At 43.1% G+C, this 22,238-nt stretch overlaps 2 long non-coding RNA genes and 1 other non-coding gene across 3 annotated transcripts; 2 read left to right on the forward strand and 1 right to left on the reverse strand.

The window, feature by feature from the left end:
- The first annotated feature begins 203 nt into the window (after nt 1–203).
- LOC142764785 (uncharacterized) lies at nt 204–3,938 on the forward strand. The gene is made up of 3 exons (XR_012883882.1): nt 204–318; nt 673–831; nt 3,732–3,938. It is a non-coding gene; the product is annotated as an uncharacterized LOC142764785 (long non-coding RNA).
- A 282-nt stretch (nt 3,939–4,220) lies between these two features.
- On the forward strand, nt 4,221–7,272 carry LOC142764786 (uncharacterized). The gene is made up of 3 exons (XR_012883883.1): nt 4,221–4,388; nt 5,778–5,851; nt 6,372–7,272. It is a non-coding gene; the product is annotated as an uncharacterized LOC142764786 (long non-coding RNA).
- A 13,757-nt stretch (nt 7,273–21,029) lies between these two features.
- LOC119187740 (U2 spliceosomal RNA) lies at nt 21,030–21,212 on the reverse strand. Its single transcript, XR_005111309.2, has one exon. It is a non-coding gene; the product is annotated as a U2 spliceosomal RNA (small nuclear RNA).
- Nucleotides 21,213–22,238: the final 1,026 nt, after the last annotated feature.

A 22,238-nucleotide genomic window follows, 5' to 3' on the forward strand; every position in this document is an offset into this window, starting at 1 on the left:
CATTCGGCAGTACGTTGTTGGTGAATTTTTTCAATCCTGATGGTGTGTGCATAATGTCGCACACTGCTTTACATTACATAGATTTGCACAATGCATGAGATCAGTTTTTTTAAATATGTTATTGTTCATCTTCCTACTTCGAACCTTGTTATGATGCCTCCTTGATAAAAGTAAGTTTCTTTAACTGCATTGTGTCTTAGCATCTCCGGAAATAGTTTTTTGTTTTGCAGAGTTCCAACAAAAAAATTCTATAGCAGAGTTGCCCTCCAGCTTCTGGAAAAGTATCCAAACCTGGCAGATGTGATAGAAACTGGATATGTAAGTCTTTTTAAGATTTACAGATTACTACATGTTAATGTACAGTATACACTATTTTGGTATTCAGCGAGCATTATATTCCCATTCCATCACCTTAGAGTTTCCGAAGTTTCTATTTCTATTACCTGTGCCATGCACGTATGGGTCTTTAAACACTACTGCTTTATAAGGCTTTGGGCATAAGTAGTTAATGTAGAAATTAAAGACGTACGTAATGTACCAAAGCTAAATTACCATTGGGGACATTTAGGATACTGTAGCCATAAAAGTTTACAAGATGACAGTCCTCTTAGTCTTAGTAGGTAGGGAGCAATAGTTCCTATGACCTAGTAAATTTTCTGTTTTCTACCCTAGGATTCATGGAAGATAGCACTCAGGAACAAATTCAGGAATGCAAGGAGGCATATGACAGCAGATGAGTGCCTAAAGGAGAATAGAGAAAAGTTTGGCACAAACAAAGCATGCACAAGAAAATCGGATGATGAGCTCCAAAGGAACAAGAAGGCAAAGATGGTAAAATGGTGTTCCCTTAAGGCATGTGCCATTTGCGCTTTATTCATAGGATATGAAAGTGACTATCATTTGGTGCAAAACCAGCACAAAGATTAACAAAGTAAGATATATGTACTAACTTCAAACAACATACTTTATTACACCCAAAGAATAAATTTCTACAAAGGTTACGCCTGCAGGCTGCACCAAAATGCCATGGGCTGAGATATATATCTTTTTTTAAGATGCACAAGTGGCTGGTAACTGACTCTTCTCCAATTGCAGAAATATCAATTCTCTCTGTTAAATATGAGAGCCTAGCGCATGCACATCTGTTTACCTGCTTGCCCATTTTTGGCTGCTTATATTATCGATCTTGATAGTTCAGTTCCTTCAGTTTAGTTTATGAAACCTTTCTATTCTGAAGGGCTCACAATTATGGAATGTAAAATTTAACTCCAGTCATCCACTGTGTTCGTTCTTTACTAGATTGAAATTCTCTTTCACTGTGTTGTATAGCTTGGGAGTGTGAATACTTTCAGCATAGAAAGATTTTGTTATTAGATATGAACAAATAATACTATAACAAAAGCTCCAAGGAGTGCGAAGGTACTAAGTATGTAATTAGTTCATTGTTGTCTTTTTATTTCGTGTCATTATTACAGCAAATGACCTACCGTATTTACTCACGTAGTGAACCCAATCTCATAAGGAACCCTTGCACTATCCACCTTGGTCCTTAAGAAAAAAAATGGTGTGTCTATTTTATTTTGGTGTGATATTCAGTGCGGCTGATGATCGTAAAAAGGTTAAATTGAGCCAATACATCACAAAATAATGACGCAATAAAATTCAACGCCTAGTTTCGCAGCCATGCTAAACAGTTGTGAGCAGGGCGAACGTGGACGACGTCAATCAAAATAGAAATGTCGCGTTTTTGGCAGCAGAGCGTCACCTGTCGAATGCAGGAGAAAGCTCTTTGCTTGTGGCACCCCGCATGCATGGCGACAAGAGAACACATCGAAAAATAAACGTATGGCTTTCGAGATGGTGGGCGTGTGGCATAAAAACACACCATGCCCTGTCATGTCAGAGGCCATTCAAACTTCCCACCGAGCCATCGGCGCTTCGCCCGAAACATTTGTGTGCCGCCATTTGGCGCTGCGTTCTTGATATCGGGTTTGTCGTAAGAAACTTTGTTGGGGACACCTACTGCACAAGGCGCGTTCGGCCAGTACGCTAGCCACAAGGCTAGTTTCAAACTGAAAGTTGATGAAGCATGCGCTGGAGCATAGGAACCAGGCGGCTGAGCTGTGCACGTCTGTTACGGGAGAGCACAAGAGCTTCGGGCTCCAAAAACTCAAAACAAGCAAAGCTGGCATGCGATATTTTCGCTGTTATAACTCCCGTGACTTTTTTTCTCCCGTGTAATACCCCCCCCCCCTTTTGCATTAGCTTTTGTGAAATAAAAGTGTGTTCATTACGCGAGTAAATATGGTGTGTCTGCACATCGTGTCTTGTTGCAGTGCCTTTGTTCATAGTCACTGTAAAATGTTCTGTGGAAATGAAATCGGTGCACCGTTTATCACCATAGGTCGGCAAACTCGCTCATGAGTGGACTCACTCAGATTGTGGAGTGAATTCGCTTGAGAAAAATTTTGGCGAGTCTAAGCCCAAGTGAGTCAGTTTGATGAAAATATTTTGAGTGTGATTCCGAGTCAGTACACTTGAGGAAAGCTTTAGAAAGTCCAAGTTCGATTGAGTCCTGAGCGACAAATTTCTTTATTGATAAAGCCTGAGTGAGATCCATTTATTTTGCCGACCTATGTCTGTCACTCCTGTTTTTTCTTTTGTTGCTTCTGTGCTGGATAATTATCACCATGTATTGAGAAAGCCAAGCAACGCTGCTTTTATACCATTGTAGATAATACAAGTTCACCATTTCTTGTCAAATATATATGTAATCTCTATATGCTCTCGACATCTCACTGGTGCCATATTGTGCAACTGAGAATGTAGTTTGCTCTGAGATCATTTGTTGCCACATATTTTCATCCAGATTAGTTGAAAAAAGTTTGAACTGTAATTCAAATTTCTGCCTAAGAGTTCAGACATTGCCTGAGCTAAATGTCGATTAGAAAGTTGCATTGCTGTTTCTAACTGGAATGGGTCCTAGTTTTCATGATGACTCAGTTCAAACTATCATCTGGTACAAATACTTTGGATGTAGCAGTCATTAAAATGCACTTTAGTATACTGTATTGTTAATAGGTAATTTATTGACCTGGTAATTGAAACCAACTGCTGTTTTCACGCTTTATAGAGCAGACTAACATCTGGATGGCAGTTTACAGGGTGGGTAGTTTAGGGTGGCGAAAAAATTTTCAGGTGAAATAGATCAGAGTAATTCATTAGGAGCGGTGTGTATTTATTACTGCAAACGGAAAGAACGTGCACTTCGTTGAAAAAAAATATCTAGTTTTTCTCCAACCTAATTTACAAGTTTTTGAAATTTGTTTTATTTTTGTCGTAGAAGAGAAGTTGATGTGTTGACATATACGGCTTGGTCAATTGAGTGCTGCCTCGGAAGTGTGTGAAGCAAATATACTGTAACTTCGTAATGTCTACAGAAAGTTACTTCTGTCTATAAATAAATAACTAAAGCATTCTTGCTATGCCAGTCATCTGTATACCATTTTCATTGTATAGATATGTTCTGGCATAATTTCCTTAGAGACAAATTGTGCGAAAACAGTGTTTCAACTTCGTTTTTGTTTTCTTTCTTAGTGTGTGTCTTGTACATATTGCTGATCCTACTTGCACTTGTTCTCAGTGTTCCATCAATAAGTGTATGAAAATTTTTCCAGGAGTAACTATTGGTGAAAGGGCGTGGGGCATTTGCATTGTATTTATTCTTACAGACGGTCGATGCTGCAGGGCAGTTTGGTGAAGGTGAAAGCAGCCTTCGCTCACACGAAGCGTGGCTTCTCGAGGAAACAAAAAAACCATTGCCCAATGAGAAGGAAATTGAGGCACGGATGGAACCGACTGCACAAAGGCGGCTAGCAGGCTTGGCGAAAATGAGTGTCAGGGAAGTCAAGCAGCCCTATCCCTACCTAATGGACTCATGTCAAGTAAGGCTATTCTTTATTAAATGCACATTATGGCAATAAGCTTCTAACCTTTATTTATACATTTGAAAAGAAACAAATTAAAAATAATTTACAGCATTGGTATAAATAGCACTCTTTAGTGTTTTAGGGTCGCTTGCCTTTATGCATCTCGCAGTATGATACTATAAAAAGTCCCACAGTTAAAAGAGCCTCAACGATTGATATAGTCTTTTTCCTGTTTTATGATACTAGTACAAATAAGCATGACTACATTGTTTTATTTATTGCAGGTTAATAATGACCTAGAGACACTCGTGAAAGGTAAAGACATAAGAGCAAAGGTACGCGCCGGAATCGACAGAATTGCTAACCTGGCTCAAAAAAAGCTTCTGAAATGCAAAGAAAAGACCTTGCGATTGCTGTTGGAGACGTCGGACTTGGACACTGAAAGGCTTCGGATTCGCCGTACGTATATGACGCAAAAATATTATGTGCGAAGCTAGGGCCACATTGCACAGGCTGCGCTGTATGACAGCTTCAACTCTAGTTGTAAACTTAGTAATCGAAAACTCAAATGTGACCAGAAAACTAAGTCCTACAGAAAATGGTGTCATTGAATTCATAGTTCCATTTCCGGAACTAGAGAATGACCTTGTTAGAAGAACTGTTTTATGTGTGGGCTTCATTGTGGTTGAAAATGCTGCAAATGCATGGGTGCTCACATTGTGCAGAATTAAGTGTAGTGTTTCCCCATGATCTTGTGGGGCTTATGTTAACTGTGTCTTGTTCTAATCTTGATCCAAAGAATTCATTGACCTTAAGTTAAGCAGCTTCTAGCAGAAACATTTTCTTTGTCTTTTGAAATTTCAGTTGTGCAGTTACATTTTATTGCTAGTAAGAGGAGGCAGCTAGCAGTACAGAGGGAAGTACACTGAATGCTTATCAGAATAATCGCGGGAAAAGTAATCGGTGACCCAAATAACAATTATCTGAGGCGGTTATTGAGCATTGCTGTGGCCTTCTTCAGGAACACTTGAATCTTTTTTTCAGACATGTTGACAGTGGCAGCACTTAAGATTTTGGTGCACAATCTGAGAGAGCCAGCAGCTATGAACTGTCTTTTTGTACAAGAAGTAAAACAATTATTAAGCCGGTTTTAATATTGGAGGGTTATAAAGCTGTTGTGCATACCTAATTGAGTAATTTCCACGATCGAATTCGCATAATGGCATGGGTTGCTTATGCACCATAATAACTTAACCGAACAATCAAATGAACTAATCTAACCTTCAAATAATAGATGTAATTTTTACAGTAGGCATAACTTAAACAGATGCTATGTTCATTTTATGCCACTGCACTAATCGCATACAGTTAAATTATACTTCATTATTACTTCTTACTTCTATTATATTATACTTCTCCACGTTTCTTTTTCTGTAAAAAATACTTCACTGCTAGCTGTTGCATGACCATTCTTAAATTTGATGGTGCGGCGAGTTAAGATGAATGTCTGTGCTTTGACATGTTTAACATTTTTTCACGAAATGACTAATAACCCCATCCCTTGGTAACAGGGCCGCATGCCTATGTTAATGTTGGAAGCTGTATAGACTTATGCTAAAGACAGTGCCCATACATTGAAAACGGGCAAGGAGCTTTGCTGACAAGCTTTATGTCAATTAGTCGGTTTTTTTTCAGCTCTACCACAGTGATTACGTTGCATTCTGCACTTTTCATGCTCATAGACTGTGCGATTGTTTTCTCGTGTGTAATTATTATGAATTGGTAGAAGTTTGGCGGAAGGTCGATATTCAAAAAGATAAGTTCTTGAAACCTGAAGTGTCATTACAGATAATGCTCTGACAAGTGGACTTGTCATTTTCAAGGCTACCCTCCGTCAAGGCTGAAAGCTTTGAGGAAAACAGGTCACTGTGCATAACTTTATTTCATCATGCCTTATAACACCACGCACGAACTCTCATGCCACGAAAAACAAAACGCTGATTACTTTGGTCAAATTTTACTTGTCCCAAAGAAGCTAGTTACTCATAGTGAAGCATTTAATTCTCCCTAGTTATCTAGAGAAGCACAAACTACTAGGCAAGTTGGTAATTCATCTTCACTGAGGTGCACGAAAGATTGAAGTACAAAACGAAGACACCTGGGCAAAGCGCAGATGTACGTTTTACACATCTCAGTTGAGGGAGTATGGTAGAAAAAGTAGTTTGTCAGTTTTAATGTAACATTTTTAAAGTGTCAAAACAGCAAACTCGACATTCTGGAAAGTTCACCATATATCATACCTCCTTAAGACTATATTATCTATTGGGCATGTTAAGAGCATTTATATTTGTACTATATGGTACAGAAACCGTTATGTAAAAACTGATGTTGAAGTTTGTGTAGTACTTTCCAGACAATAATTTGCTATTTTTTGTCATGCAGGGGTAGCGTGTTCCGATAACACCCTGTATATTCTACGACGGGGTGAATCTTCCTTACGCAAGAAACATCTCGCTTCATGTGGACAAAGAACTTATGTTCCGAGTGTCAAATGGTGAAGAAGTAGTCCTTGCCCTGATGTCTTCTCATTGGCTGATTAATATAGAACATGCTCGGAAGGCATACAACGTTCTGGTGGCAACGAAGTCGCTGCTGCTTGGTCAAAGATGGACCTTGCCAAGAGCATCAGTTATTAAGCTGCTCAACATTTTCAAAAAAGCTACGAAATAGGCCTTGGCTCACAGGGACAAAATCTGTAGAGACGTAATTACCCTTAATGTTGAAATATCACATGAAACTTAAGTTGAACTGAAGCCTTTGTATTACTAAAAAATCTTTTTTGTATATTAAAAAATCAAATTTGTCATTGCATAATGAAAATATTACTTTTATATTAAACTGAATTTTAACACATGTAGTAAATGTGACAACATAGTTTATACTAAGGTAATACTTCCATCATGTAATGTGTGCTTATTTGTTTTTTCAATATACAGAAAAAGATTAGTGTAGTGATACTGCCACTTGGTTTCAATTAATTTTTTGCTCCACTTTCTTGTGACATTCTATTACAAATCATTTCTTTCTGTGGATTTAATAGTGTTCTCGCAGGTCATTCTACTTTGGAAGTTCTGACTCCGTGTTTTGTGACTTTTTTGCAGCGTTTGTATCAACTTGAATCATTTACTGTTAACATTTTATGTACCCTTACTAGACAGTAAGATCAGTGTAATGACCATTGTTTGAACTATATTGTTAGTATTAGGCCAAGCTTGAGTTCTATGACAACCTTTTATTTTGTAACAATTTGTTTTAAACAAATAAATACACATATTTCATTCAATTGCTAGCGATTCTGTTTTTGCTTGGGAAGGGATAATCCTTCTAATTTGAGCACACCTATGTCCTTAGCGTGTCGCACGAGTTGTCACGGAGAATCGCTGCTCGTTTATTGGCTACAGCTGATGGATGGCAACACTAAGAAAGTCCACTATTAATAGCCGCACTGGTGCGTGCACAGCTGCAATTTTGGAAACTTTTTATGAACCCATTTTTATCAAGGAATTGGACATTTGTGCTGCAACTCCTTAACAGGAGAACTTTTTTAGGGTGCACCTGAAGGGATCAAACCACGCTGAAGTATGTAGTGCTTCAAGGAGGCTGGCTGGGAAGTAGCATATGTGCTTCCCCCTTTTACAGCCATCTTTCAAAGGTGTTTTGGGGTATTACACCTTGCCTAAACGGGTGCAATTTATTGTAACAACCATAGCTTAGGGGTGTTCAGGAACACCTAAATAAGTAGGGTGTAATCTTTCTTACACCCTTGATTCTAAGGGGTGTTTCTAAGCACCCTACAATTTAGGGTGTTTCTAAACACTCTCACAGGGTGTTGCCAATGGGACAAAACAAACACACCCTTAAGGGTGTAAAAATTATTAGAGTGTAGCTCAAACTTGGGCAGTTCAAGGCACAATCGTAAAGATTCCCTTTCAATTAGTACTAGCAGTCTCATTTTATGTTTTTCTGCTTCTTCGCCTTCTTCCTTTTCTTCTTCATTTTCGTTTGGGGAACCTGTGGCGAGTAATCAGTGAGGACGCAAGAAAAGCGCAGTGTTCATAAGCACCCCTAAGTGATGGGTGTAACGATGAATTGCACCCGTTTATGTTGGGTGTAATCAAGGTGGTTACACTAAAGCTCCTTGAGTGGCCGAAGGGCTCCGTGGCTGAAACTGACGCGCCGCCATATTGCTCAGAGCAGAAATCGGATGGGAGCATTGTAGAGAGTATGTGAATTTCGCGTTGTTTTTGTGCTAGTAATGTTGCGTGTTGTCACTCTAATCGAACAAGACGATTCTGAACACGTCTTTGACGACTTTTCGAGACGACCGTTGTATGGTATTTCGTAAACTTTCGCTGCGCGAATCGAGTTGAAACCGGGCTCACCTTTCAATGTATAAGAAAGCATGCTTCGCTCGCTCACTTTTCCTAACATATTTTAGTGGCTACGACAGCATTCGCGTGTACATAAATTTTCTTTTTGCGTGCGGGTGCACAGTACATTTTGAATAATTTTTGTACGTTTCACGAGTCGAAAGACCTCATATTGTGCGGCTTATGAGAGTGCGCTCTGAATGAAGAAGGCTAAGTGCAAAAAAAAATGTGACGACTTATGTTAAATGCACATCTTGAACCAGGTTGCTTTGACGAGACAGGGTAAATAACGAGGCGACGGGTTTGTAACATTACTACCGTGTTTGCACCGATTCCAGCGCACTTACAAAAAGCAGTACGTGAGTGTGCTAAATACAAATGAGCGCTTCGTTTCAGAAAGTAGCGCCGGCTTTGCATTTCTTGGATTTTCAGTTTCTTATAACCGCATGAGCGCTACGCTTGCAATGCCAAAATTTCTGATGTTGCGATATGCTTCTCTTTATGTAGGATAAAAAGGAAACAAGCTCTCCTTAAAAGTCAGGAAATTACGCTTTCGCCTAAAGTGCCTCTCATTGATGGAACTGTCAAAATCCCTCCACCCCAAAACTTCACCAACAAAGGAACGGCTCAGGCCAAAAAACTAAGCGAAAACCGAATTATTTACGAGCGAATACCATTAACCGCTGAAATTAAGAGAGGTAAGACATTGTAGCAGTACCAATGGGGCCTTTAAAATAGATTGAGGCTTCACGGAATTTTATCGACCAGTTAATGGAGCAGGACATAATATCAGGTGAAGGATTAGAATTCTCACAAGCATTGTTTTCTCCGGATATATAGGAGCTTCTCAGTCCCTGCTCCCATAATAAAAAAAGTTTGCGCACATGCGGCGCTGTTGTCGCCAAGGGCTTATAGCGGTGTGCCAGTGAAACTTTTATTTTCGCTGCACGACCTCACTAGTTACTCTACTTTGAAGCAACTGTGTAAACATATGATAATGCGAAGTGACAATCCTGAGTACCTTTTTTTTTCAGCGAATGCACGGCTCACGCACGACGCCGTAGTTGTCCGCCGGTTCCGCCGCCCGTAACCAGTGTCGAACGCTAAAAAAGAAAAAAAACTCAGTTAATAAAAAAAACATCAATGACACAGTGGGATTCCAACCCGGGTCCATTGTGTGCCTGCCCAATATTCTACTATTCAGTCAGCCAGTGCTATTAACTCAGTAAATAAGAAAAAAAACTAACGACACAATTGGATTCGAGTCCGAGTCCACTGCGTACCAGCCCAGCAATCTACCGTTGAGACATGCCAGTGCTTGGAACTTGTTTTTAAGCTGGCCTTAGGCAGGCTCGATGTCGGGAAAGAATCGCGCTACGATGAGTAACCAAGCATTTTAGAACATCAAAGAAGAGCCAGGCATCACGCAATGCACTTTGCGTAACGACTAGGTCGTCCGATGCTCCGACCCATTCTTCTTTTTGAGGGACACGGCGCTCATATGGTATGAGAACCATGAGGACGTCCTCATGTGGGAACGCTTCGTGTCCAAAATCAAGGAGTGTTTTGGGGACACCTTGGCAAAGAGGAAGCAGGCCGAACAAACGCTGCTGCAAAGAGCCCAGGTCCCAGACGAAGCATGCATGATGTACATCGAGGCGATCCTGAAACTATGCCAGAGCGCTAACTCTTGCATGTATGTCCGAGGAGGACAAAGTCGGCTGTAGCCAGTATTCCTCTTCCTCTAACTTTGTCCCAAAACGTGGCCAGGCTCATACCGTATCAATATGAAGAAATTATTACTTTTATTATAAACTAGTATCTCACATGTACTGGATGTGATTTATTTGACTTTATAATAAAAATAATATTGTTTTTGAGCTTACAGAAATAGTTACAGTAGTGATCCTGGTGGTTCATTACAACTTATTTCCCACGTTTCATGTGATATTTCAATAGGGTATTCATGTCCCTATAAATCTCGTCCTTGTGGTCTGTTTTTCTAGTTTTTTTTAAAGGGTCAACTTCTTAACAACTGATGTTCTTGCAAAGGTCGAACTTTGAGCGAGCAAGCAGTCACTCTATTGCCCTCTGAACATTGAATGCTTTCGGTACAAACTTTTTATTAAGAGGCCACTGTGCACACATCAGGACAAGGACCCTTCTTCACAGTTTGACACCTGGAACGTGAGTTCTTTGTCTACGAGGAGCAAAAGGTTTCTTGTGTAAGAAAGATCAGCTCCATCGTAGAGTGTACAAGGCATTATTGTAGCACTCCCTCCTTGCATGATAAAAAACAGCAAATTATTGTGTGTAAAGCACTACACAAACTTCAACGACCTTAGTTTCTGCATAACAGTTTCTGGAAGATGTATCCTCCAAATATAAAGGCTCATAACGTGCCCAATATATAACTAAACATAAGGAGGTATGGTATAGTTTAATCTTTCCAAACTGTCAAATGAGCAATTTCGACATTGAAAAATACAAAGTAGTTCAATACTAATGCATTTGAACTGACCTCTTTCACTACCATACCTTTTTAACTGCGGTGCATGAAACGTACATGTGCGCTTTGTCCTGGTGTCTTTTGTAATTCCATCTTTTGTGCACCCAAGCAGTCCGTTGTTTTCATATCATTAGGGAGGAATAATTGCTTCACTATGAGTAACTAGCATGTTTGGGACAAGTACGATTTCACAAAAGTAATCAGCTTTTTTAAGAAAAAGAAGTGTTTTCGTGGCTTGAGGGACATGTACGGTGATTCGAAACATGATAAAATGAAGCTATGTACAGTGACTTGTCTTTCTTAAAGCTTTCAGCTTTTGTAAATGATGAGCCCATTTGTCAGAGCGTTAGCTCTAACGACACCCCAGGTTCCAAATAGTTATCGTTTGGAATTTAGATTTTCCACTAAAATTCTACCCACTCTTAATAATTACACACGAGAGACAGAGAGAGTATTGTTTTAATTGGGAGCTGTAGAGGTTTGCCTGGTTTTCACCTGACAGTCTACTCTAGTTTCCGGGTGATGACAGTGATAGATACAATGATAAACCTACAATACATACAGTTACGTAGACGCATAACAGTCACATAACACAAAGTCTCTCACACGCACTGCACAATTTACAGCGTTTCGTTCATGTGTGTAGCCCGTAAGATTATTAGTAGCGAATTTGTAGAGTCTCTAACGCATTGGAGGTGTTCTACCATGGGCCTGGAATGTTTTTAACTACAAATTTGTGTCCGGTTGCATTTTCAAGCCCGTCTTCAGAGATTTTCTCTGATGCGTATTTCGTACACTCACAGAGGTTATGTTTGATGTCTTCAACTACGTTGAATTGGGCACAAAATGCTGAGTGGGACAGTCCAATTTTGTTCCCGAAGTAGTTAGTATATGCTACGTTTAATTGGATGCAGTGTAAACACGTTTCTTCTTACTTGTTGAGATTTCGCGGCATTCTGAAGTCACAAGATGGATCAATCTTGTACCGAAGCCCATACTTTTGACTAGGGTCTGTCCAGAGGGATCACTGGAGGCGCCAGGCGTGTGCCGACGCTGGCATAGCTGCATCTTGACTCGAGAAAGGTATCTCGACGATTTCTGTTTTAAGTGTCATGTCCAGCTTTGGCAGCGTCATCAGCCCGGACGTTTCCTTGTATTCCGCAGTGGGCAGGTACCCACTGCAGAACAATGCGATGATGGAGGTCACAGGCTTTCTTGCATAGCCATTTGACGTCCATGACAAGTTGGTCCTGTGTGCGCGGAGATCTCGGCGACTGCAGCGCTGCTCTTGAGTCAGTGGAGATGACCTTAGACTCGGCTATCTAGTCATTGTTTAATTAATGGCACCCCACAGTGCAGCCTGTTCAGTGGCTGTAGATGAGGTGCAGTGACTGAGTGTGGCAGAGATGGTGACATTGGCAGATGGATTCCAGACGCCTATGACAGATGATGTAAACATAGCGGAGCCGTCAGTGTAACAGCATTCGTCAGAGGGAGTCAGCATGGCAAGGGCAATTCCACGCGGGAGCACTTGTGGACACAGAGCAAAATTGAGCACCGGAATGAAGGCGCGGTTTGCACGTAACTGAATAACAGTGTGTGGTAAGGTAACACTGTGAGTCAAAACAATGAATGTAATGGGCGTGAGCACACAGTCGCAATCGGATATAGGTGGTGAGGGCATTACGGTGATGCAGGTCACAATTGGCGGTGACAAACGGACATGCTCAGCAGAGCACATACGAGCTTGGGGTGGACTGGGCGGATCAATCGGACACGGTAGGTCAAGTTGCACAGTACCAGCTGAACAGTCGATTAGGGCTGCATGAGTGGACAAAAAGTCAAGACCGAGGATCACATCATTGGTGCAGTGAGAGAGAACAGTGAAGAGAACTGAAGTTTGGCAGCCGGCGATAGTGACGCGTGCATTACAGACGCCAATAACAAAAGCCGTACTACCATAAGCAACACGAACACTGCGTGAAGGGGCTGGAGTAAGGACTTTCTTCAAGCGGTTACAAATGTGCAAGCTCATCACAGCAATATGGGCACCAGTGTCCACCAAGGCTTTAAGAGATAGACTATCCACTTCAACCTCGATCAGGTTCTGATTGGTTGGCAGGGTCAACAGAGAAATTGTAGAGCATGTCGTATAAGCAATGTCACCCCCAGGAGCTGCTGCCTTTAGTTTTCCAAGAAAAACCGCCGAGCAGAGGATGGGGACGGAAACGGGGTGGCGGTGGAGACTGGGAAAATCTACGTCGAGGGAAAGGTGAGCGACTGTACTGGGCAGTGGTCATAGTGGTCGGGTCGTAATTAGCTGAGCCATCACGCCGTGGTTGTTCCTGGCCATAGAGAGGGGCTGGTGAGTGAAGGTTGGAGAAGCTTGAGTTTGCCCGATACGATGATGTCCACGTGCTCCATCAATGGCGGGAAATGTGTCCCACTCGTTCACATCGAAAGCAAATCGGCATGTCGTCAGGCGTCCTCCACGCATTTGGGTCACGGTTACGCGGAGCAGGGTGGCGATAATGCTGGGGTGGCTGGAGGTAGATGAACTGACAGCGTCGGGACGGTGCAGAGAACAGACCGTGTGAATATCCGCGTTGGCAAGTTCTTGGCGAACAACGGTCTGTATTAGCGATATGGTCGGCTGAGGATCACTTGGTGCTAGTGCTTTCAAGGGTGCGGGTGATATGACGTCGATTTCACTGCGTATGATTCTCGTGATGCCACCAGAGTGTGAATTGGGCTGGGTCACTATACGAAGATCCTCGCAAGTTGACGTTGCAGCAGTGTTGGGGAGGCGCGTAAAGTGGTGGTCAATGCGCCGACTTTTAGCCTCTTGAAAGCGCTGACACTCCAAGATAATATCTTGCACGGTGGAACAGCCTTTGCACACAAGGAGGTTAAATGCATCGTCTGCGACGCTCTTGAGCACGTGCGCTACCTTGACTGCTTCAGCCATGGTTCGGTCAATTTTACGGCAAAGCTTCAGCACGTCTAGTATATACACCAGGTAAGATTCCGTGGACGTCTGAACACGTGTGCCAAGTTCTTTCTAGCGGCCTGCCTGCAGCTGGCAGATTGACCAACCAACTCGCGTAACTTGGTCTTGCATTAGTCCCAGCTCGTGATCGCTTCCACGTCGTTATTTAACCATGCCTTGGCCGTTCCTTAAAAATAAAAGATGAAGTTTGCCAGCATCAGGGTTGGGTCCCACCTGTGATTTTCGCTGACGAGCTCGTAGAGTTTAAGCCACTCATCCACGTCCTCGCATTCCGTTCCCGAAAAGTTGCTGGGATCGCGGGGTGGAGTGGCCACGAGAAAAAGAGGGGAGGTTGGCGCCGTTGATGCATTGGGCGTGGCAGTTGACGAAGCGTTGCTGCCGGTTGACATGTCGGAAGAAGCGACTAGGCGTCCGCTGCGTAACTCCGTCGTGCGTTGTACCCAGCATCTCCACCAAAATGTTACGTGAAGGTACACGCGATGCTAGGTGTTTCAAGATACATTTACATCACGCCAACGCGCAAGCTAGGATAGAGAACAAGAGCTGAAGATGATGATCCTTCTTGCCCTGGCGCATACCCTCAAAGGGGGCCCCACACCCAAATCATGTCGTCTTCTCCGCGCCTATCTAACCGCTTTTGTGGGACATTGTCTCATTACAATATGACGGTGAGCTGTGTAGCAGAGGAGGCTCTGCGCAGGGCTACTGTCTTAAGCCAGAGGATGATCCGGTGCTCTGGTTGCATAACGCAAGTGAACTCGAAGAAACTCCTGCTGCAGAAGAACAGGAGCTGAAAGACGCCTACTTTTAGCAAGAGTTCCGATGCTTGATGTGTTCTTTGATAGGCCAAGGCACACCCTCAGGGCTTGTGTGTTGACTCCAGTCAGTGAATGTATGTTCGTTCGAGAAATTCCATGCATCGCAGGTATGCTATAACGTGGAAGACTTTCGCAGAGAGTGGTATACATTTGTAACATAGCATTAACGGTACAGCCACCACCATTGACTCTTAGTAAGCAAAAGATGCTCGCGTATGACGCAACTTTTTCCTTTAATATCCGAACGTGGGGAGTCCACGTCATTAGCCGGTCGATTGTCGCTACAAGAATCTCATGATTTGTCACGTACCGAATGGGAGAATGAGCTACTTTTAATGTGTAGCGCGAGACATCACGCCTCGTAAAAGCAGGGGTGGGGCACTTTTTTGGTGACATCGTTAGACGTCGTTCAAGCAAAACTTTTTCGACGGAGTTGATAGCTTTCTGCAATCTTGCTTGTAGAACACCTCTGTTGCGACCACTGCTCCATATACCAATGTCATCTGCGTAAAGTGAGATTTCTTTCGATGCTGGGATGAACTTCTCTAGTCCGATGAGAGATATGTTGAATAAGGTCGGACTGAGGACACCATCCTGGGCAACTTCCTGATTCACTGTGTGTGGAGTTGTGTCACCTTCTTTTGTGGGCATGTAGACTGTCCTGTCTCTAAGGTAGACCACGATTCAGCGCTACATACGACCTCCTACACCTAATGACCTCAGGGCATGTAGGATAGACTGGTGAGTCACGTTATCACACGCTCCTTTGATGTCGAGGAATAAACTGATAGTGATGTTGCCGATTCCTTTGTTCAACCTTAAGCAGTTGATGAGATTGATTACATATTTAATGCTACTGCGTTCTTTTCTAAATCCAGATATTTGTTGGGGCTATGCATTCTAGTTCATAAGCATCCACTCCAGGTATATCGACACCATTTTTTCCATGAGCTTTCCTACGCAGCTAAGAAGAGTAATGGGACGATAGGAGATGAGTTCCGTGGAAGGTTTGCCTGGCTTTAGAATTGGAATAACATGGGCTCGTTTCCAGAAAGGTTCAAGACGGCCACTCTCCCAGCTGGCATTTAATATGGCAAGTAGACGCATCTTTGCCTCGTTACCTAAATGGGTTAACTAAGCGTGGCTGACGCAATCAGGTCAAGGAGAGGACGCCTTGTTAATCAGTGCCAAAGTACCAAGAAGAATCCATGATAGTAAAAGGTTCATCTACCTCAATGGTAAACAAAGGAAGTCTATTATCATTAAAGTGCATATTGCAACATAATGGCTTAAGTACAGCTCAAAAAAGCGCTTCTATTGAATGAAGCTTGTCAGCAAAGTTGTTTTCTCGTTTTCGATGCACGGGTACAGTCTTTAGCATAGGTCTTTAGAACTTGGAAGGTCAACAATACGGTCTTAACATGCATGCTGCCCTGTTAACACGTGATTGGGTCATTAGTCGATTTGTGAAAAGATGTTACACATGTCAAAGCACAGATATTCACTTTCACTCACCGCACCAGTGAATTAGTAAATATAAAAACGGTCGTGTAAGTAGTAAAGTATTATTTTACACATGAGCATGCGGAGCAGTTGCAAATGAAGTACAAAAGTAAATCAACTTCGGATAAGTAGCGCTGTAGCATAACAAAAGATGGGCACAGGACTTGTTTAGGTTATTTTTATTGTGAAATACATAAATTATTTTGTGGTTAGAAATGTTCTTTTGATGGTTCGGGCAGTTTTTTATGGTGCATAAGCAACTGAGGCTGTCATGCAAATTTGATCATACAAGTTACTAAATTAGGTATACACAGCAGTTTTGTATGCCTCCAGTGTAAAAACTATCCTAATAATTTACTTCTTGTACAAATAGACAGTTCACAGCTGCTGGCTCTCTGAGATTGTGTGCCAAAATCTCAAACGCTGCCAGAGTAAACATATATAATATAATGATTCCACCAGTGCCCCAAAAGAAGGCGACAGCATTACTCAATACTGGCCTCAAATATTTGTTAATTGGGTCGCTCATTACCTTTCCTGGGATAATTGTGGTAAGGATTCAGTGTGCTTCCCTTTTTACTGCTACAAGGCACCGTTACGTGCCGCCTCTGTTACTTGCCTCCTAATACTAACGATATAATGGAACTGCACATTCGAAATGGCAAAAGATAAGCTGTTTTTTCTGCAGAAGCTGGTTAACTCAAGTTTCACGAATTCTCCGAACATATTTTACAACAAGACGCACGGTTAGCCCAGCTAACATAAGTCCCTGAAAATCATGGGGAAAGATTAGACATAATTCTGCAGAATATCAGCACTCATGCATTTATAACTTGTTCTACCACAATAAAGCCCACAAATAAACAGTCCTTCTAACAAGGTCATTTTAGAGTTCGGGAAGCGAAATAATGAATTCAATGACACTATTTTCTGCAAGTGAGACTTGCTTTTTCTGGTCACATTTCTCAGTTCTTCATTTATAGGTTTACATCTTGGAGCTACAGCTACATACACCATAGCCTGTGCAGTGCGGCCGACTTCGCACATAATTTTGCGCTGTTACGTACAGCGAGTTCAAAGCCTTTCAACATCAATGTCATATGTCTTCAAAAGTAACGTCAAGGTCCTTTCTTGCGTTTCAAGAGCTCTTTTGAGCCAAGTTTGCAATTCTGTCAATACTGGCCCTTACCTTTGTTCATATAGTTGTATTCTTCACAAGTGTCTTAAGGTCATTAATAAACTGCCATAAATATTACAATGCAGTGATGCTTAGTTGTACCACTATGATGGGGATGAGAATAGGCCCTGTGCTGCCAGCTGCTGCCATGACGCAGGTGGTGTTGGCGTGGTAGAGTTCCTCCACGATCTCGGCAAAGGTCTCACCTGGGCCGGCGCCAAAGACAGCATCAACAAGGGCCTGATGAGCGACCGAGCCAAGGGCATTGACGTTGTCGAGGAAACCCACGCACAGCTCTCCACCTATAGTCCTGGTGTCATGCGTGCGTTCCTGCAGCACCAAGCTGTGTTCAAACACCCCATGGTACGTCAAGAAGCCCTTATGGCACCCGGAAAAGTCCGCAACGTCGCCCGAACACCAGTGCAGCCGGGTTGTGAGACGCCCGGCATACCTAGTTTACTACTATCATGACGCAGAAAAAAAAAGACGATATAATTTGTTGGGGGTCTTTTAACTGTGATCCCTTTTATAGTATCATACTGTGAAATGCATGAATGCAAGCGATCCTACAAATACAAAAGAATGCTAATATGTGAATGCTGTAAAATATTTTCAATTTGGTTTCCTTCAAATATAAAAATGAAGGGCAGCCGCTTATTTCCATAATTCACGTTTATTAGGAATAGCCGTATTTGACATGAATTCATTAGATAAGGATACTGTTTCTTCACTTCTCTGACACTCACTTTTGCCAAGGCTGCAACCGCCTCTGTGCTGTCAATGCCATCCGTGCCTCGATTTCCTTCTCATACGGCAATTTTGTGCTTTTTTGTTTCGGCGAGAAGCCACGCTTTGTGTGAGCAGAGGCGGCCTTCATCTTCACCAAATTGCCCAGCAGCATTGACGCTCTGTATGAACAATACAATGCACATTACCCAGGCTCTTCTTCACCAATAGTTACTACTGGACAAAAATTCATTCAATTATTTATGATGCACTGCGGACAAGTTCAAGGAGGGTGAGCGAAGTATGCATGACACACACTAAGAAAGAGAACGAAAACAAAGTTGAAGCAATGTTTTTACACAATGTTTTTAAGGAAGGTATGAAAGAACAATTTTACACAGTGAAAATAGTATACAGATGACTGGAAATTTGGAAATGCTTTAGTTATTTACAGTCAGAAGGAATGTTTTGCAGACGTTACCAAATTAGGATATATTTACTTGACACTTTAGTGAGCCAGAACTCAATCGACCAAGCCATATGTATCAACACGTTTTATCAGCTTCTATTCTACAGCAAAAATTAAACAAATTTCAAAAACATGTGAAATGAGATTAACAAAGACTACAGACTTTTTCCAACGAGGTTCATGTTCTTTCTAGCCGCTGTAATAAGTAAACAGTGGTCGGTTTGCTACACAAGGGGATATATCACGAAACAAGCTTCTGTTGTCGCATGTACATAATACAAGCTTGTAACAGTTTTACAATGCTCCTTTTTGTTGTACGCACAGCATGTGAACACACTGTCAATACATTGATGCGCCAGTACAACTGTCCCGTTCACTGCAGCAAATTGTTAGATCGGTGCAACACACATGGTACATAACCTTCTTCACTATTCCACACTATAAATATCATCTTCATTACTTTCCATACTTTCTTAACTTTACATATCAACGTATCACACCATTTCTTACATCTGTAAGTAGTGACATGGTTAAATCGTTACAAAACAAATCTAATATCAGCCCTCTTGACCGGCAATATACATGTTTTGTCACATTCGATTGCTATTTCTTGGGTTAAACTGGACTATGAAGTCCAGTTCATTCTATCATCTTTCTTAGTGTACGTGTGTGGGTGTGTGGAGGGGGGGGGGAGTTCAATACGGCATGATAGGGTACGTCAATCTCTCATCTCTTAGTAGGAAGAGTTCGGTATGCCAACAGCGGAGGGAAAGTTCTTCGCCGTCAGCATCGAACCTCTCCGCCAAATACTGCCATCTTGGCTGGCGCATTTTCTTCAATGTTGGCTACGCTGCTTTCAACGACTTATGTCGTGCCCCTGTGAGGCATATCTGTTTCCGAATGGCATAGATTTTGCATACAATAAGTAGATGAACGAAGACAGCTCTGTTGCTTCGTCTTCCGGCAGGTTTCATTTTTTCGGTTTTTCCACTTCCTCTCAACATTCCTCAACTTCGTCATCTTCCGCACAACACTTCTGAATTGCCCCAATTAGCTGCGACTCTCTCTCATCTCTCCCCACCCTCATTCCTAACTCTTCAGACAGTAGTAAGTGGTCTGTTCTCTCAAGCTTCCTTTTCAACTCCATGGTCTTCATGAGTGAGGACTTTCTTACACGCTGTGACGTTTGGTAGCGAACACGTGAAGCCTACACGTACGGTAAAAACATAGCCAGTTTACAACATGAAAGCTAAAATGATGAATAGCTGGGACGTATGGTAACGGTAGAACGAAACCTATACACACAGAAAGAATATTGCACGCAAACTTGGATAACTTCAAAAGCTAAGAGCAGGAAACTCAAAGAAAGTAGAGCACCGAACATATTGCTGAGGCCCGTGTCAAGCATGGGTCATCCCGTTGCGGCTAAACCAGTTGCTGTGTTCCGGTGGTGAGCAGCATCCCACCGCTGCCACCAGTTGATGTAACCGAATTTCTGCCCAGAGGACCGGAGCCAGTCAGGGTCTCGGAGAGATGTCGAGGAGCGGAGCCCGAAGCTGTTAACAGTAACTTTTATATAAATATTTACAGGTAGCGTGTTGCTACATGATAGGCTTAGCATCATGAAAGCCCTCGAGCTTCTGTGCAGGTTCTCGGATATTGAGAGAGCTTGTCGAGAGCGCCTCAATGCTCCCACTTTATGTCCTTGCCTTCCTAAGATTTCCTGCAGGAAAAAACAATTGAGGCCAGGACAGTCCAATAAATTTTGTCATCTTTAGTTCCGCCCCAGAAAGAGGAAGGTGAAGTGTCGTCTCCTTTGCGACCAAAGAAAGAGAGAAGAAACACGCCCAGTTCGTCCTATGGCGAGGGAGAAAACACTGCACACCACCACGCAGGACACAGCGCAGCACAAAGACGTTGGGTCCAACGTGGAAATCAACTCCGTAGACCGTTCTAGTGATGAGTATGTGGCTCCAGGCAGACAATGACTTGTGAAACAGCGGTATCACGCACCACGAAGAACGTGGGAAATGCATCCGCAGACGGTTCTCAGTCGCTTGGCTTATTTTCCGCGGCACGCTGACGAAAAGAGACGCACAAAGAAAACCATCCTTTTTAAGCCGTTTTGACTCTAAATAGCCTTTCATCGATCGCCAGTCGGTCGGGGAAGTTCAAAGGGTTCTACGAGGGGAGATGGCGGCACCGCGAAATTTCAATCATGGCTTGCGGGCCGTTGTCGCTTGTGGTTTACCTCTGGGAGCTTTGTCCCGCTCCCATCTCACGTCAAAACGGCGCCATGTCAAGAAGGCCGGTCATACCAGCCGCGAATACCGCAGCCAGGGTGGCGTAACACCAGGCTTCGGACAGTCGCAGCACCCACGTGGTTTACGCAATATCCTTAGTGAATCCGCGCACGCCTTCCATAATTGAGAATACTATTGTACTCACCCCTGAAAGGGTGAGTGTGCCGAACCTGGAGGTAGTGCAATGCCAAGTCAAGCAGTGGCGGAGGTGAAACAAGCTTCTAGCACTCCGCTCCGTTACAATATCTTGGATCCAAATAGGATCCTTATCAGATATTATTGTGATAAGAACAGAATTTTTTGTTATACTTGTTACACAATACACCTTAATAGGTTATAGAAAAACACAACAAATTGGCGATAAAAGTGTATGAATTCAAACAGGTAACGAAAAGGCTAAAAAAAAGTTAGTGATGTTAGTGTGAAAAACTGTAAAGGTGTATATAATTAAAAACGGGGTATTACTTGTCGAATAAAACCCTATTTACAATACACCTATATGGCTACGTTATATTGTCGTAGAGGCGGCGATCGTGTCCGAGGCGCAAAGTCTTTTCACTGTCCGCAGGTTGTTCCGAGAACAAAGCTTGTGGCAGACGCGATCGTTGGCCGGATCCCACGAGCCGAGCCAGCCTAGGACGATGGCGTCAACGGAAACGCGCTGGAACCGCTGAAGGAGATGAAGCTGTAAAGGGGCATGCTTCTCTTTGACCCTCGGAGCCTCCTAAAAGGCGTGCATGCGGTTGTCGAAGGGACATCAGACGTCCAGGATCACGGCTTCCTCACAACGGGCCAGGACAAGGTCGGGTCGCAAGCCGGGGACGCCGACGTGCTGATTCTCTTCAATGACAGTGAACCACTTCAGGGCCACCTTCTTGAGGCACGCGACGATCATGTTGTGCCGCTCCGTCATCGCCTGGCGTTGCCGCATACAGTGGCCGAGGACGTGCGCCAGGTTCTCCAACCCGTAACCACAGCGTCGGCACCTTTTGTCTGCTGCGGGCATCCACGTTCTTGTACCGTTGAAAGGGAGGAAATTTAGCCGAGCTCGTTGAATGAAGCTGCATTCCTTGAAGCGAGTGTAGCGGCCAGACATGACAAAGTGGAAACTGGCGGGGTCCGCCACTACACACGCCATCGCCTTGCCCTGGAACGGTTTCTCCTAGAGATAACGGTCCCGGTCCCGGTTGAGAATGGCCCGAAGGATCTTTATCAACTTGTTGCGGTTCCGCGCTGACACCGTAGCCTCTCCGCAGGTGATGCGGGCGCCCTGTTCTAGTAGCTCCTAGGCGACGGACAGGCGACGGGTGGCTTTGCGCACCTCCGTCGTGACAGACTGCAGCTGGGTCGCAGTCTGCCTGAAG

Source organism: Rhipicephalus microplus, chromosome 6 (assembly GCF_043290135.1).
Source record: "Rhipicephalus microplus isolate Deutch F79 chromosome 6, USDA_Rmic, whole genome shotgun sequence".
In the NCBI taxonomy this organism is placed as follows: domain Eukaryota; kingdom Metazoa; phylum Arthropoda; class Arachnida; order Ixodida; family Ixodidae; genus Rhipicephalus; species Rhipicephalus microplus.